General features: G+C 35.0%; 1 pseudogene; it reads right to left on the bottom strand.

The window, feature by feature from the left end:
* Window positions 1-12,211: 12,211 nt before the first annotated feature.
* Window positions 12,212-12,461, bottom strand: LOC103269964 (annotated as a pseudogene).
* Window positions 12,462-15,166: the final 2,705 nt, after the last annotated feature.

The raw sequence follows: 15,166 nt of genomic DNA, 5'->3' as shown, positions 1-15,166 counted from the left end.
TGCAGTGGCACACTCATGGTCACCCCAGCGTCAACCTGCTGGGCTCCAGCGATCCTTCCACCTCATCTTTCCAAGTGGCCGGAACTATAGGCGCGTGCTACCATTCCCGGCTATTTTTTTTTTTTTTTAAATTTATTGTAGAGACAAGGTCTCGCCAAGTTGCCCAGGCTGGTCTTGAACCTGCGGGCTGAAGCAATTCACTTGCCTCGACCTCCCAAAGTGCTGGGATTACAGGCTGAGCCACCAAGCCCAGCTGGGAATAAAATAGCTTTTTAATAACTTTTTAGAAAGGAACATATGTTCCCATGGAGGGCACTGAAACATTCAGCATATTATATCCAGGAGCAGAAGACTCTGTTTTTCTATCTGAATATGTGGAGTTGGTGTAAGATTTAAAAAGGAATGTGAGAAAGAATATTTAGAGCAATATTTAGGGCAAGATAAAGGAGAGGGAGGGAGGGAATGAAGGAGGGAGACAGAGAGATCAATTGTTTTTGAGGAAAAAAAATTAACTACAAATGGAGGAAGAACAGTATCAAAAATAAAATATTGAAGAGGAAAGTAAACCTGTTAGTTAAGGTATGTGTTCACTATGAAGAAGAAGTTCGCAGACAAGAATTAATTATTATTAATATTGGTGAGCATTTAGTTAACATTTATATAAGGCAGGTTCTGTGCTTTTTATATGTATTGCCTAACTTAACTCTCAAAACAGTCCTTATAGCTAGGGACTATTTTAAGTTACATATTTCACAAAAGAAGAAACCTGTGATGTGTTAAATCTAGGAACCTGCTTATACTCACAAGTGCTAATAATCGACCTGGAACTTCTTTCAGTTCTCCTCATTCCAAAGTCCATGCTCTTAACCATTGACCATCTCTGAGAGGAAAAACCTCAAACTCTATTTTTTTTTCCCCTCTGCTCTTATACCACTCCAATAATCAACACAGACTTCTGTGACCAAATGTTTTTGGGTTTCTCCCCATACACCAAGCAAGCAACCAGTTCTTCAGTGGACACAACCTGGGTGTCCTCCAATTTCATTTCGGCACTATCTACTGATAGTGTCAGATCCCACAGAGCAAGGCTGTTTTCAAGACTGTCCCCTCTTCCCACCTGTCACAAATCCAGGTCTCCATAACTTCTGACTTACCTGCTTCAAGTTGGGATTCCTATGACTCCCTCTTTGGGTTCAGTTAATTTGCTAGAACAGTTCACAAAACTCAAGGAAACACCTGTATTTGTGGATGTTTTATATTATGAAGGACACAGATGAAGAGGTGCATAGGGCGAGGTATGAGGGAAGGGGCACAGAGCTTTCATGCCCTCCCTGGACTTACTACCTGCTGATAACCACCTTTTTATCAACCTTCCTATATGGAAGCCTTCAAATCCTGTCCTTTCAGGTTTTTATGGAGGTTTCATTCCATAGATATGCATGGTTAGCCAGGCTTGGTGGCTCAGTCTGTAATCCCGCGCCTTTGGGAGGCTGAGGTGAGTGGATTGCCTGAGCCCGCGGGTTCGAGACCCGCCTGGGCAGCGAGACCTCATCTCTACAATAAATCAAAAAAAAAACCAAAAAAAAAAACCAAAAAATCACCCGGGCGTGGTAGTGCATGCCTGTAATTCCGGCTACTCGGAAGGCTGAGGCGGAAGGATCACCGGAGCCCAGCAGGTCGAGGTTGCGGTGGCCGGGAGCGGGCACAGCACTCCAGTCTGGGCGACAGAGTGAGACTCCAACTCAAAAAAAAAAAAAGATATGCATGGTTAAATCATTGGCCATTGGTGATTGGTGTAACATTTAGCCTCTCACTTTTGTCCTTTCCCTGAAGCTTGGGACATGGAGCTGAAAGCCCCAATCCTCTAATCTTGCCTTGGTTTTTCCTGTGACCAACCCCTGAAGCTACAACCTAGGTGCTGTCAGCCATCAGCCAATTATAACGTACAAAAAGACACTGTGGAATTATAAGGATTTTAGGAGTTGTATGCCAAGAAACAGGGTCAAAACCCAGATATATTTCACAATATCACACCATTACATCCTCTGATCTTCCCCCATCCATGATCCATGTGTTGCACAAGGAGAGAATAGAGTTTTCACAAGCGATGAATCATTTTGAAAAAAATGAGCGAATTTTTTTTCATTATAGAAATTGTATTCAGTGTAACAAGGTTTCTGTTCAAATCAGAATATACACAACAATTCCATTCTGTGAAATAAAAAAATTTAATCTACAATAGCATTAAATAATATGATGTACTTAACAATTAAACAAGAAAGCAAGTGCTCTTTGGAAAAATTATGAAATTTTATTGACAGACATCATAGAAAACTTGATTAGAAGTACTGATATAATATGTGCATAATTGAAAGACTTAATATTATAAAGGCATCATGTTCACCCAAATCCATCTATAGATTTATAGAAATTCGATAGAAATCCTAGTAGTGCAGGCATGTGTATGTGTATGCAAACCTTGAGAGTTACGTAGAAATGCAATAGCCAAGAATAGCAAAGAAACTCTTGAAGAAAAAATGATTGTGAGGGTTGTTCTGTCGTATGTTGAGACTTATTATAAAGCTATCATAATTAAGACAATATGGCTCTGGTGCAGGAATAAACCAATTGAAATTGAATAGAAAGCACCTGGATAGCTTCACATATATAGAGATCTATATTTATATATGTATATATCTGAGGCAGATGTCATATTGTAGATCAGCGAGAAAAGGATACACTTTTCAAAAACAGGGTTGGGATAATTAGTTACCTATATGGGGAAAAATTAAATTAGATCTCTACCTCATAACTTACACCAAAATGTATTTTCAGATGGTTAAGATCTAAGTCCTAAATTTTAAAAGAAAAACAAGAACCCCTGTAGAAGATAACAAGTCTTGTGGTTTCTTAATTAAGAACAAAACAGTTCTAATTATAAGAACAAATATATTTGACTTTATGAAAATTAGTAACTTTCATTCATAAAAAAACATAATATAAGTAGGGCAAATGCAACCACATTGTAGAAGAAGACAACTAATAAAGGACTCATATACAGAAAATATGAAGAACACCTTTATATTTAATTTAGAAAGAAAATCAGAAGAAAAACCTACAACACAGTAGAAAAGTAAGTCAAAGAGTTGAACCAGCTCTTACAAGGAGATAGATCCAAATAGCCAATTAGTAAAAGAAAATAGGTTCTAATGAGGTATCACTAGTAATCAGAAGAATGCAAATCAAAAACTTAATGAAAACTGAGAATGGTGGTGCAAGCCTGTAGTCCCAGCTACTCAGGAGACCAAGATGGGAGAATCACTTGAGTTTAGGAGTTTGAGTCCTAGCCAAGCAGCATAGCAAGACTCTATCTCTATAAAATAGCAAAAAACCCTGACTTTATAAAACAACAATAACAATAAACCCACAAAAAGCCTCAATGGACAAAGTATCTAGTATAAAGATGATAATCTAATATAGAAATACATACTGCCCACTTTCCCCACTTTAATTTTATTCTTCCATTTTAGTGTGCTATTATTGTATAGCACCACCATTATACATTCATCAGATTGGCATCAGTGGTAGAATGAATAAATAAATTGGACAATATTCACAAGATAGAATGCTATACAGCAACTGAACTAACTATACACAATAAAATAGATGAATTTTGTAAACCTAATGTTGAGAAAGAGAAAAAGTAAAAAAATAAAGCAGTATTCCTTATATAAAAAAATAAAATCAATTAACAGTATGATTTAGAGACACACTAAAGGACAGTAATACTTTAAAGAACAATATGTGGCCATTTTTCAGGATAAGAAGAGTATTTGATTCAGGTGTGGTATAAAAGAGGATCCAACAGACTTCATGTCAGACTAAAACAACCTTTCTTCTAGATTGCTGGAAATGATTGGTGTAACATGGATATGCACTTCATAATTACTCTTTATGCTGCACATATATGTTAGATGCACTCTTCTGTACATACACATTTTACAAAAAAGTAAGAAAAAGAATCCTAAATGTTGGAGGACTATAAAACTTATCATTAATTTTAGAGGTTCTCAGTTTACTTTTTGGACAAAATTGAGTTCCGAAGAAGTATACTAGAATATAAATTCAATATAAAAGGGATTTCAGCATCTTGAATGTAAGGATTGATACAAAGATTTGAATATAAATACAGTTAAAACCTTATCAGTACAACTATTAGTGATGTGAAGTTCTGTGTTAAAATTGGAACACAGACAATGTTTTAACCCAAGAATGGTCAATTTTCATTTTATAGAAGGAATCAAACAGGTGTCAAGTGCTGGAAACCTTTGGTTAAATACAGCTTGTAACTATATTCACAGCATCATCTTCCAGGTGGCTAGCAGTATATACAAACAGTGTTTTACTAAGTGCAAAATATGGGGATTGAAATATATATATGGTGGTGTTACACAATAATGGCACACTGAAATGGAAGAAATAAAATTGAAGTGGAAAAAGCAGGCAGTATGTATTTCTATGTTAGAAGATTATCCTACTTATAGTAGATATTTTGTCCCTATCTTGTAGTCTTGTATCAAAGCTTTGCAAACCCAAGACATCAACAGTTATCTTGCACTTTCATGTGACTAAAAATTAAACTCATTCATGGGGCAAAGATGTGCAAGGGAAATGCTATGTACAACTAATTTTCAAAGCTATCCTCCAAAGCCTTGATTCTCATAAAAATATTCTATTGAGACTGATAAACACTATGAGATTTCACTATTAAATCCTCTTTAAAAATATCACTAACAAGATAAAACAGATTTGAGATAAATTATATGTTATAAATATATAATAAATATATATATAATATAGTATAATATAATATAAAAATATAATATATAGGCACACACAATTGTGGTAACAAAGATAAAGTTAGAGAAGGTAATATTTATTGCTGCATCTTAAAGGAATTCTCAATAAGAAAGAGCTTTGCTACAGCCTTTGTTAGGGTATCTTGTTTAGAGTGCATTCTTCTTGACAGCACTCAGAACAAAAAGATTAGTTCGGGTGCCTGGGCCATAAGACTAGAAAGGCTTTGCAGTCTCATTCATTCTCTGATTGCATCTTTATGGGCAAGGAGAAGAAAGGTTGTTTTAGTCTGACATGAAGTCTGTTGGATCCTTTTTTTTTTTTTTTTTAGATTAGAAAATATAGTTTATTTAGAAAGTAAATTAGAGAGAGAGGTGATTCACCTCCCCAAGGTAGGGGAGGGAGCCAAAGCTTAAGAAAACATGGCTTGACCATAGCTCAAAGAGCACATGGCTACATTATAGCTTAACAAGGCAATGGCCCTGTTGGAGCTTTAAACCCAGTTTTCTTTCTTCCTCTTGCCTTTCCTTTCTTTGCTGCATTTTGTAGGTGGAAGACAGAAACAATTCATACATTCATTGGGTTACCCTTCATCAATATACCATCTCTAACCCATTGTCCATTAAATGTTTTTGTTCAAATATCCTATCTTATTATTTGTTTCAACTTTAGTTGTCTAAATTTAAGTACAATGCACTGGCTCTAGTGACGTGGCTCTATTGTGTAGTGGTGAGGTTAGTGTATACCCTTTAAGAGAATTTTTTGAATCCTTGATTTCCACATCATGTTTAATGTATCTAATTTTTTGGCATAGGTTAAATTGTTGCCAAATGTGGATGTTCAGGGCACTATATATTGTAAATATGCTTTAAATACATATTGTCAAAATCTCAGAAGTATATATTTAGCTTTTTTGATGTTATATGTCCTGATGGCAAAGTCAATGCTCTTTGTGGAATTAAAGTTAAATTTCTGCCAGAAAAGACAGACTGCCTTTTAAATTCAAATAAATGTTACAATGTAACCCAATATAATCATCTCACTTCTCAAGTCTAATTATTTAGCATATAAAGAAAATATGGGAAATCGCCAAAGTTTGTCCCCTGGATAAAATATGGCATAGCCCGTTTCTGTTTCTTCTAAAGATAATTTTGCTTTTTTCCAGGAGATATTCCCTCAGAAGGTATGAATTTTGGAAATATTTCTTTGGCGAACTAGTGGTTTATTTCTCTCTGGGGCAATGCAACATTATGATATTTGGGAAAATAAAGATATGATTTTCTTTTATGAAGTGGAAAAAGAAAAAAAAAGAAGGGAGAACTTGGAAAAGAGAGAGTTCTTTAAATTGTCAAGTTAGTTCTGAGCAAATAAGTTTTTTAAAAGTGTACATACAGAAGTTAAAGATCTAGAAATTCATGAGGAGGAGGAGGATTAAAATAAGAATAAACAAATATTTCCTGAGATTACTCTGGAAAAGGCAATACAAAGTTGCATGAGCTGGGACTCAAACCTTGAAGTTGCTCTCAGGAGTTTAGAATATTTTCAGGGACAATGTGTATTTGGGGAAATGATTATTAAAAGATAAAAAACTGAAACTTAATTGTCCTATTATGACATCAGGAATTCCTTTTTGAACTTTGAGGCTAACCAACTTGGGAAATGATTTTTACTTATAGACATTTAAAAGAGCAGTAAGAGTCTCATTGTATGTTTGCTTCCATGTAGTCATGATAGAGGAAAGAGTATAGATGTGAGCAGCTTGAGGTCAAGGCTTTTTTATCTGTGCTCTTGAGACCTAGGATGTTATTTGCACAGTAAATGTTATGGAATGAATAAGTGAAAAAATATATTTTAAAATCTTCCTCAAACTAAGTGTCCAGTTTAAACTGTCTGTTAAAAAGAAACTTAATGATTTTGAGAGTGTCAATTAAAATGTTTTTATTCTCTTGAGCTAGGGAGATGAATTTTTTAATAGCAAATATTTCAAAATGGCATTTATGAACTGTTGAGCAAGGAAAACTTTTTACTCTCTTTAAAAAAATTCACATGAATTAGGAAGTAGAAAAGCTCTTAAAATACATGGAATAAAAATCATAGTGGAGTCAGCCTTTTAACATTTGTAAATGCATAACTCTTAATTCACTATAAGGACTCGATATGTGACCCTAATATTTATTTTTAGGTTCCTGAGATCAGGTATAACCTGAGTAATCTGTTCTCATACAAGTGGAAGACATTTTATCCAATGGTTATTGCTTCTAGTTTTACAACAGGAAATTGGGAATGTGGTGATAATAGCAGAGAGAACAATTGTTTTTGTTATTTATGTGCTTTTTTTGAAGATTAATTTGAGTTTTGGGGACATTAACTTGAGACTAAAAAGGTTATAGCAATTTCTCTTTAAAACTATGTATGATTCGTGTCTCAAATTGTGTTCCTAAAACTTCCATGTCTCCTTTGCTGTCTGATTTCTTTTTTCTTTACTCTCCAAACTCAGAGCAGCTTATCAGTGTTTTCATCAAGGGTTGGAAGTCATGGATTCAATCTAATATCTGCACTTATTTAAGGGAATTAGAAGGCAGATGCTAAAATTGGAACTAGAGATAGCCCATAGGAGATAGAAAAGAGATCCCCCTAAAAGGACCTGAATCCATGGAGTTTGTGTCAAAGAGGCAGTATTACATAGCGGTAAAAAACACAGGTTTTGACTTTGGACAGACTTGTTTTCAAATTCTAGTGCCAGTGTCATTAAATATTTCTATGTACTAGCTATGCAACCTTAGTTACCTAAGTTATTATATGTCAGTTGAGAATAAAATTATTTACCTTGAGAACTGTTGAAAGATATAAATGAGATAATATAACTATATCCGGTAGAAGCAATCGTGACTGATACCCGAAGTCGCTGCATTAGGAGGGCTCTCCTGTCGAAATACATTTTGTTCTTGGATGAAACATTTTAAAATGTATTGTTCTTGGATAAAATGTATTTGTTCTTGGATAAAACATTTTAAAATGTATTGTTGAATTTGGTACTTTCCAAATTTAGTGAAATCTCCAAGAGTATCTTCATACCTTCCCCCTTGAAAAAAACAGAAAACAGAAAATCAGGGAACTAAAGCCAGATCAAGCCCTGGAACTATAAAACTGAGATACAAACATTTAGAGCAGGAGACCAAACCCTGGACTCACCATGTTAATATGTGTACCATATTAAGCCCTGAGATGGAGCCTAATGTGGTACCAGGTCAGTAGCAGCCCGTGGCTTCCAACATAAGCAAACACAAATTTCTTCTGAAGGAAAGCTCTTAGAATTCCCATTTATTACATCCAGACACATAAAAGCTTGCAAGCAAATACTCAGAATGCATGCAAGCCATCAATAGTGTGAATCCTCAAAGACAACAAGCAAAGAAAAAATAGCAGATAAACTTAATACTTGAGAACTTACTGGAATTATTAGATGCATTATAATACTAAATATGAAATATTATTAGAAAAAATAAGAAAGCAATAAGAGGATATCAAAATTAAATACATAGACTTTAAAAATAACTAAATTGAACTTGCAGAAATTAAAAATATAATTGTTGAAGCAGACATACATAAAATTAGATATAACTGAAGAGAAAACTGGTGAACTCTAGAAGATAAAGCAAATAATTTTCCAGATATGAGGATACAGAAAATATGAAGGCAAGATAAAGAAACATAGAAGACAGAATAAGAAAGACTACATTAAAGTGGAATTGTGGAACTGTACAGTAGAGAAAAGGGTTGAGGCCTTTTCAGAATTCATGAATAATGTAATCCATATATATATAGGAAACACAAAATATCAAACATGATGAATTACATTTAAAAAAAATGTAAATATAGACAATTTTGATAAAACTGAACTGAAGGTAATAGGTCATTTGGTAAAAGCAACCAAAAGAAAAAAACAGATCATTTGCAAAAGGATAATTATACAAAAACAGACTTCTTCTAACAGTAAAAATGAAAATTAGAAAGTAGTGGAAAAATATCTTAGAAGTGCTGAGAGTAGAAGCTATTAACATAGAAATGTGCAATCAGCAAATGATTTTTTCAGTATTTGTTTCAATAAAAAACTTTTTTCTGAAAAACAAACACAGAGATTGTTTACCACTCAAGGACCTTCACCAAGAGAAATTCTAATGGACAGATCTCAAGAAAAATAATGTGATTCCAGAAAGAAAATCTGGGATGCAAAGAAATGGCTAAGCATTTAGATAGATCTAAACATATGATTTGCATATGATTTGTATGGTCAAAACAAAAGACAACTGAAATACTTGAAAATGACATTGCTTAAGTTAAGGGGGGGGTTTGAGGTGTTTTAAAGCTCTTGTTTCAGTTATTTATTGCTCTGTGATGAATCATCCTTTGAGGCTTAAACAATTACAGTAATTTTAGTATCCTTTATCTTTTGGGGGGTCAGGAAGGACTAGGATGAGGACATCTGGCTCACAGTCTTCCACGTCATGGCTGATGTTGAAATGGCCAAGAGTTGGGGCCCCTGGGGTTGGCCAGGCATCTCTCTTCCTTCCTGTGGTCTGAGGGCTTTCCATGTGGTCCCTCTTTGTGCTCTAGGGCAGGTTCCCTTACAATATAATGAACTATGGATAATTGAACTGTTTACATGGTAACTGACTTCCCCCAAAATTAGTTATGATAGAGAACAATAGAAACAGTTACAAAGTCCCACCCTGATACAACTGGAAGAGTTCTAGTACATATCCATCTCTTGTTGGGAGAAGTTACAAGGACACATTGTTAGAAGAGTATGCATGATAGATTTGTTGAGGCCATCTTTGGAAAATATAATCTGCCACAGTCTGTCCTTAGATCACAACAATTTATATCCGTCATGTATTCAAAGTAAACTTTGTCCCTTCCTGAAGACCCCCAAGACCTACCCCATTACAGCATCAACTTTAAGTCCCAGGATCTCCAAAACATTGAAAGAAAGAACAACAATAACAACAACAAAACCAGAAGAGAATAACCTAAAAACAAAAATACAACAGAGGGGATCCAAAAAGTCAAAGTTGATACTTTGTAAAGGGTAACACCATTAACAAACCATTGGCAAAGTTGATAAATAAAATTTACTTTAAAATAGACTTTCCATTATTTTTTTTACAAATCTATCCTTAAAAAGCTCCAGCATACAAATATTCATATATATGTCATATGTGGGCAATTTTTTAAAAATGACATCTCTAAACAAATAAAATACATCAGTGGTTTTATAACTTATGATATGTTTATATTGATAAAGTATTATGCAATGTTATTAAGGATGAATATTTATAAATAGCTTTAATAAATGGTAAAATGCTCGTGTTCTAATATTAAGTAAAAAATAAATATACAAATGTGTATTTCAATATGTGAAATTTTATGCGAGCATAGAAAAATCTCTAAGGAAATAAATCAACATTTTTCAAAATTGCTTCAAAATTTTATAATGGAAACAATCATTTAAAAAGTAGACCTTACCGTTGTATAATTTCTCCTATTTTAACTTATTCTAACAATGCAGCAGCCCTGTGAGTAGGAGGGGCAGACAATATGAATGAAGGTTTGTGTATGTGGATTTCTGCCCTTCCAGATCGAAGTGAGATGATCTGAATTCAGAGTCAGGACATTCTCTAAATCTTTTCGGTAACACTGTCCTGGGAGTTGCAGTACCCGACACAGTAGCAGATCAGACCAAATGTTACTCCAAAAGCATAATTAGCACAAAATTAGTAAATAAACATTAGAATAGCCTAAGTTCTCATGTTATTTTCACACAGGGCTCTGAGAGTGGATTATACCCCAGTGAGGACACATTCAAGGAGGACCCAGCAAGGGTACCAGGTTGAGAATTTTTACCTGGGATTTATACTGCCATGTAATATATTGAGATATATCACCAGGCCAATAATTTTTACTTTCTCCTATCCACCCCCAAAACCCTCCTTTAAATGTCTGCTTCGATTGTATATTTTTTCTGATCAGTGAAATATAAGTAACTTTCAATTCAGTGGATGAAAGAATGTGCAGAGAGACTTCTGGAAGCCAGTAGGGAAGTATTGGTTGTGTGATCTAAGATAAGTTGCTTAACGCTGTCTGTGTGTATCATGACAGAAAAAAAAAATTGTTAACAGTCAACAGTAGAATTTTTTTTGAAAGTATGTTATCTCTGTATGGAACTATTTCTTGCTAACTTCTAGGGACCAGAAAGACACAAGGGTCTGGTGTTGGCTGAATCTGAGTTACAAAAGAGTGGAATTTTGGGGATGAGCCAAAAGAGAGAAGATGAGGAAGAGAGGAGGGCTAGAGAAGGGAGACGTGGTGAGGAGCTGAAGGGAAATCTTTGGAAACCTTAGGCTGGTTGGCTACAAATGAACTGAAATATCTAAAATCAATTGTAGAGTGTTTTCCAGAAAGCCTGTGTCCTGAGATTATTTCCCTTTAATTCCCTTGCTCATCTTTTCTGCCTCTTCAGGTTTCTAATATAGCCATGCATTTTTGTATGTGGTATTGATGTGTATACGTATACCCATGTGCATGGCGTGTGTGTGTGTGTGTGTGCGTGTGTGTGTGTGTGTGTGTGTGTGTTAAAGAGGCTGTGTTTCAATCATCTGGGATCAACATGAGGGGGCAGAGAGGACCTTCAAAGTGAAACCCTCTTAGGGATTCTCAGATGGAAATTCTGGGAAATACTACTTTTGTACTCTTCTGCATGCCCTTTTTGGGATGTAGAGGCACCCTTTTGACCCACAAAGATATTTTGTTACATCCAAGGCATTTGTGTCCCAGCTTAACTGTGGGAGGTAAACTTAAGTGTAAAGTGTGAAACTGGCTAATTATTTTACGAACTCCATATGCACCAAGAGCTGCTTTGGGCAAGATGGTAGGGGTCCATCTGTGAGCAGTTCCATTGCATAGTTGATTATGTATGCAGTGATTTCAGATTGTTCAGCTATTAAAGAACATTCCTTGTTATGCTCATGAAAAAGGAAGATAGTAGTATTTATTAGTGTGTAACTATTTTTATTACTTTATTAAAATAAAAATTACTGTATTAAATTTATATATGTGATTATTTTTACTGGATAGTACGAACCATGGAGATTAAATAGAATATAGTCTCAGGAATTACAAATTGTATTGAATTTGATTGTATATTGGTTAAAACAATATTCTTTTTTTAAAAAATTATTTTTCCAGTAAGTTTTTATTAGTACTTAAATCATGATTCAGGGTCCCAAATTGGGGATCACCATGTACCCAGGTCTCCCTTTAGCCACCCTGGGAGAAGAGATGGAATGCAGCCAGTTCAGATCTTTCCAGGAAACATGCCTTCAGTCTGGCAGTCATTCCAGGTTGAGACCCAGCATGTGGGGCAGAATGAATTGTACACATGCTGGTACCCTTCACACACAGAGACATCACCCCCTTTAGCGGTCATTTGCCTTCTCACAGCTGTGGAAGTCTAGGTAGTTCTGCCAGCAGTTTCTGGTCTGGTTCTGGTTGGTGAAGTGACTGTCAAAAGGGTCAGTCTTGTGTTTCTTGATGTTTTCTGCCATGATACTGACTCTAAAGATGTCCCGATGCACGTTGCAGCTCAATGTGACCCTCAGCAAAGACGCCAGTGTCCGATAGGAAGCTAAAACAATATTCTTATCCAAAGAGCCTTGCTCTCCAACTTGAATTATGATAAGAACATATCTCTATAAGTTCCTATTACTAAGTTGCCTTGATTGGTTTAATATAATGTTTTTTAAATTACAGCTTTAGTGCTTATTGGATTCATAAATCATAATATGCATTTTTAACTTAAGTTTCCACTATTAGCTTTTATATCTGGATTTCTTTAGGACACACACCTGAACACACACAGCAACAAAAACAAAGGACAAGAAGCATCTTCACAATCAGAATTGCAATGAAAATTATTGATAAGGGCAGAATATAAGTTAGTGAGATATCATATTTGATATATATTATTGCAAGTACTAAAGATAGGAAAGGCAGAGAAAAGAAGAGATGCCCACAAGATAAAATTACCATGTTTTATTGATTACGGGCTGCACAGTTTTTCATAGTTTAACATCTATGAAATTGAGCTGCCTCTCTTACAGCCTCTGTTGACCAGTTGGAAGCTGAGGTATAGCTGACACTACAAGAACAAGGGTCACCTTGGTCATAACTCCTGGGCTATTATCATCTCCATTGAATTGTGTGCATTGTTATTCTGCACATGTTGAGTTTGAGTGACATTTAAAATATCTATAAAGAGACTGAATTCCTGTTATGTATTAAGAAAGATAGAAACAGCGCAGTGGGGTATAAATTTGATTTATAAGCAAATTATTTCAGATAAATAATGGAAGCAATTTTATATTTTCTTATAAAGCAGCAAAAAAGAGAAGAAAATGCCCACAAGGAGATAAATATTATAAGTAGTTACTAAGATGTGTGAAAAATGGTTGTCTTTGTATCTGGTGCTTAATAATGCAAGTGAAAGCAGTTTTGAAAAAGTGCTCATTTCCTTAGAATGGATAAATGAAATGTCAAAGCAAGAAGAAACTAGTACAAGACTATTTACAGTACTATAATAAAGACATTGATTGAGTCATCATTTTATTGGCAGAGTTATTTTTTTCTTTATTATTGGTAAATAATATGTTAACATTTTAGATTTGATGAAATCTAATTTCTTTTAAGTAAACAATATCTACCAATTCCTCTGGAATAAAAATGACAAGATAGAAAATAAGGCCAAGAATGTTTGGAGGAAGAGTGACTTAAAAGAATATACTCTGAGCAGAGTATAGCCATTAGGTACATAGAACTCACACACGGAGAGATAAGTAGTACAGGTACTAGCATCATTCAGATTTTTCAGTGAAAATATTTGTGATAGACAAGTTAAGTGATTTTCTTCAGTCATATATTAAATGGCAAAGCTGGAACTTGAACTTAAGTCTTTGGACTGTCTTTTCTTTTCTTAGAAAATAGTTGGGGTTAATACCATGTAAGGGTTTATAGTTGGTGTCACAGCTTAGCCATGTTTCACTGGGAGAGAAGAGAAAACTCCAAGAGATCAATCATGAGTTTACTATTTTAAAGAGAGGGAGGATTTATTGATTTGAAATAATTGGGTGAAACTCCTGGGGAGGCAAAAGAGACTGACTTTATATTCTGTATTTCAAAGATTCTGAGAGTTACAGAAGGTATGAAAGGGTGAAAGAATACATGCTCAATAAATGTTTTTTAAAAAATACCACAGTAAGCCACAAGATTACTACTTTAACATGATGAACCAGCAGGAAAAAGACTACAGGCATCTACAAGTTAATATAGGAAATCTTTTCATTAATGTGTAATTTACAATATCTCTTATTGCCTGTTGTGTTTTGGAGCTGTTTAAAATAGAAATAGCCCATCACAAAATAAGTGCTTGTCGTGGTAGCTTTAAACTAAACTTTGACCATTCCCCATGTGGATAAACAGAGATTACTTATTTCCAGGATAAATTGTAATTATTCTCCTTGCCAGCTTCTCTGCTCCTATATTATCATCTACCTTTGTACAGGCAATTCTTACTGTCCAATTTCCTTCTGATGTTTTGACTTCTTGAGGCCTTCTTCTTTAGATTCTTGAAATTACTTTTCTTCAACTGAGGCTGTCATCTTCTATTTCAAGGCCCTTCCCCAATATACTCCATGGTGATATTCTTTCATGAGGTCATTTTTCTAGACCCCTTTGATCAGTGCCACTGGAGTTGACCTTTGCTCTTCTTGATAGTGACTACACCAGCTTATGAGCTACATTCCCTGTTTGGTGCCTTCCCCCCTCATATCGGAATAGTTATGTTTAACAATCGAAAGAGATGGTAGTTGGCAAGGTCTTTCATATGCCACTAAGAGGTGGTAGGCAATCCAAGTTCATTCATTCTCCCACTTCTTAGGTGACCTGCCACATCTTTCCTCACTCAGATCTCCAAAATCTCCTCCTCATCCCCCTCATTCCAGTTAATAATCTTGTTTCCTACTTCCCTGAGAAAATAGAAATGATAAACAGGAAACATCTGTGCTCTCACCCTCATATCAATCAAATTACCTGTATCTGTGATAATATACTTAAATCACTGTGCACTCAGGATCCTAATCCTTCCTACCTGGAGTTAACATATGTCTTGTTTCTTCTTCTTCTTCTTTTTTTAATGCATCTATTTCTAATACAACTTCCTTCATCTTAGCCAGTTGTTTGAATTGCATATCAGCAA

The sequence above is a fragment of the Carlito syrichta genome, unplaced genomic scaffold, assembly GCF_000164805.1.
Source record: "Carlito syrichta isolate Samal-C Ts95f unplaced genomic scaffold, Tarsius_syrichta-2.0.1 Scaffold107065, whole genome shotgun sequence".
Lineage (NCBI taxonomy): Eukaryota > Metazoa > Chordata > Mammalia > Primates > Tarsiidae > Carlito > Carlito syrichta.
Note: the sequence above shows the minus strand (reverse complement) of the source record. Positions and strands in the feature narration are given on the sequence as shown.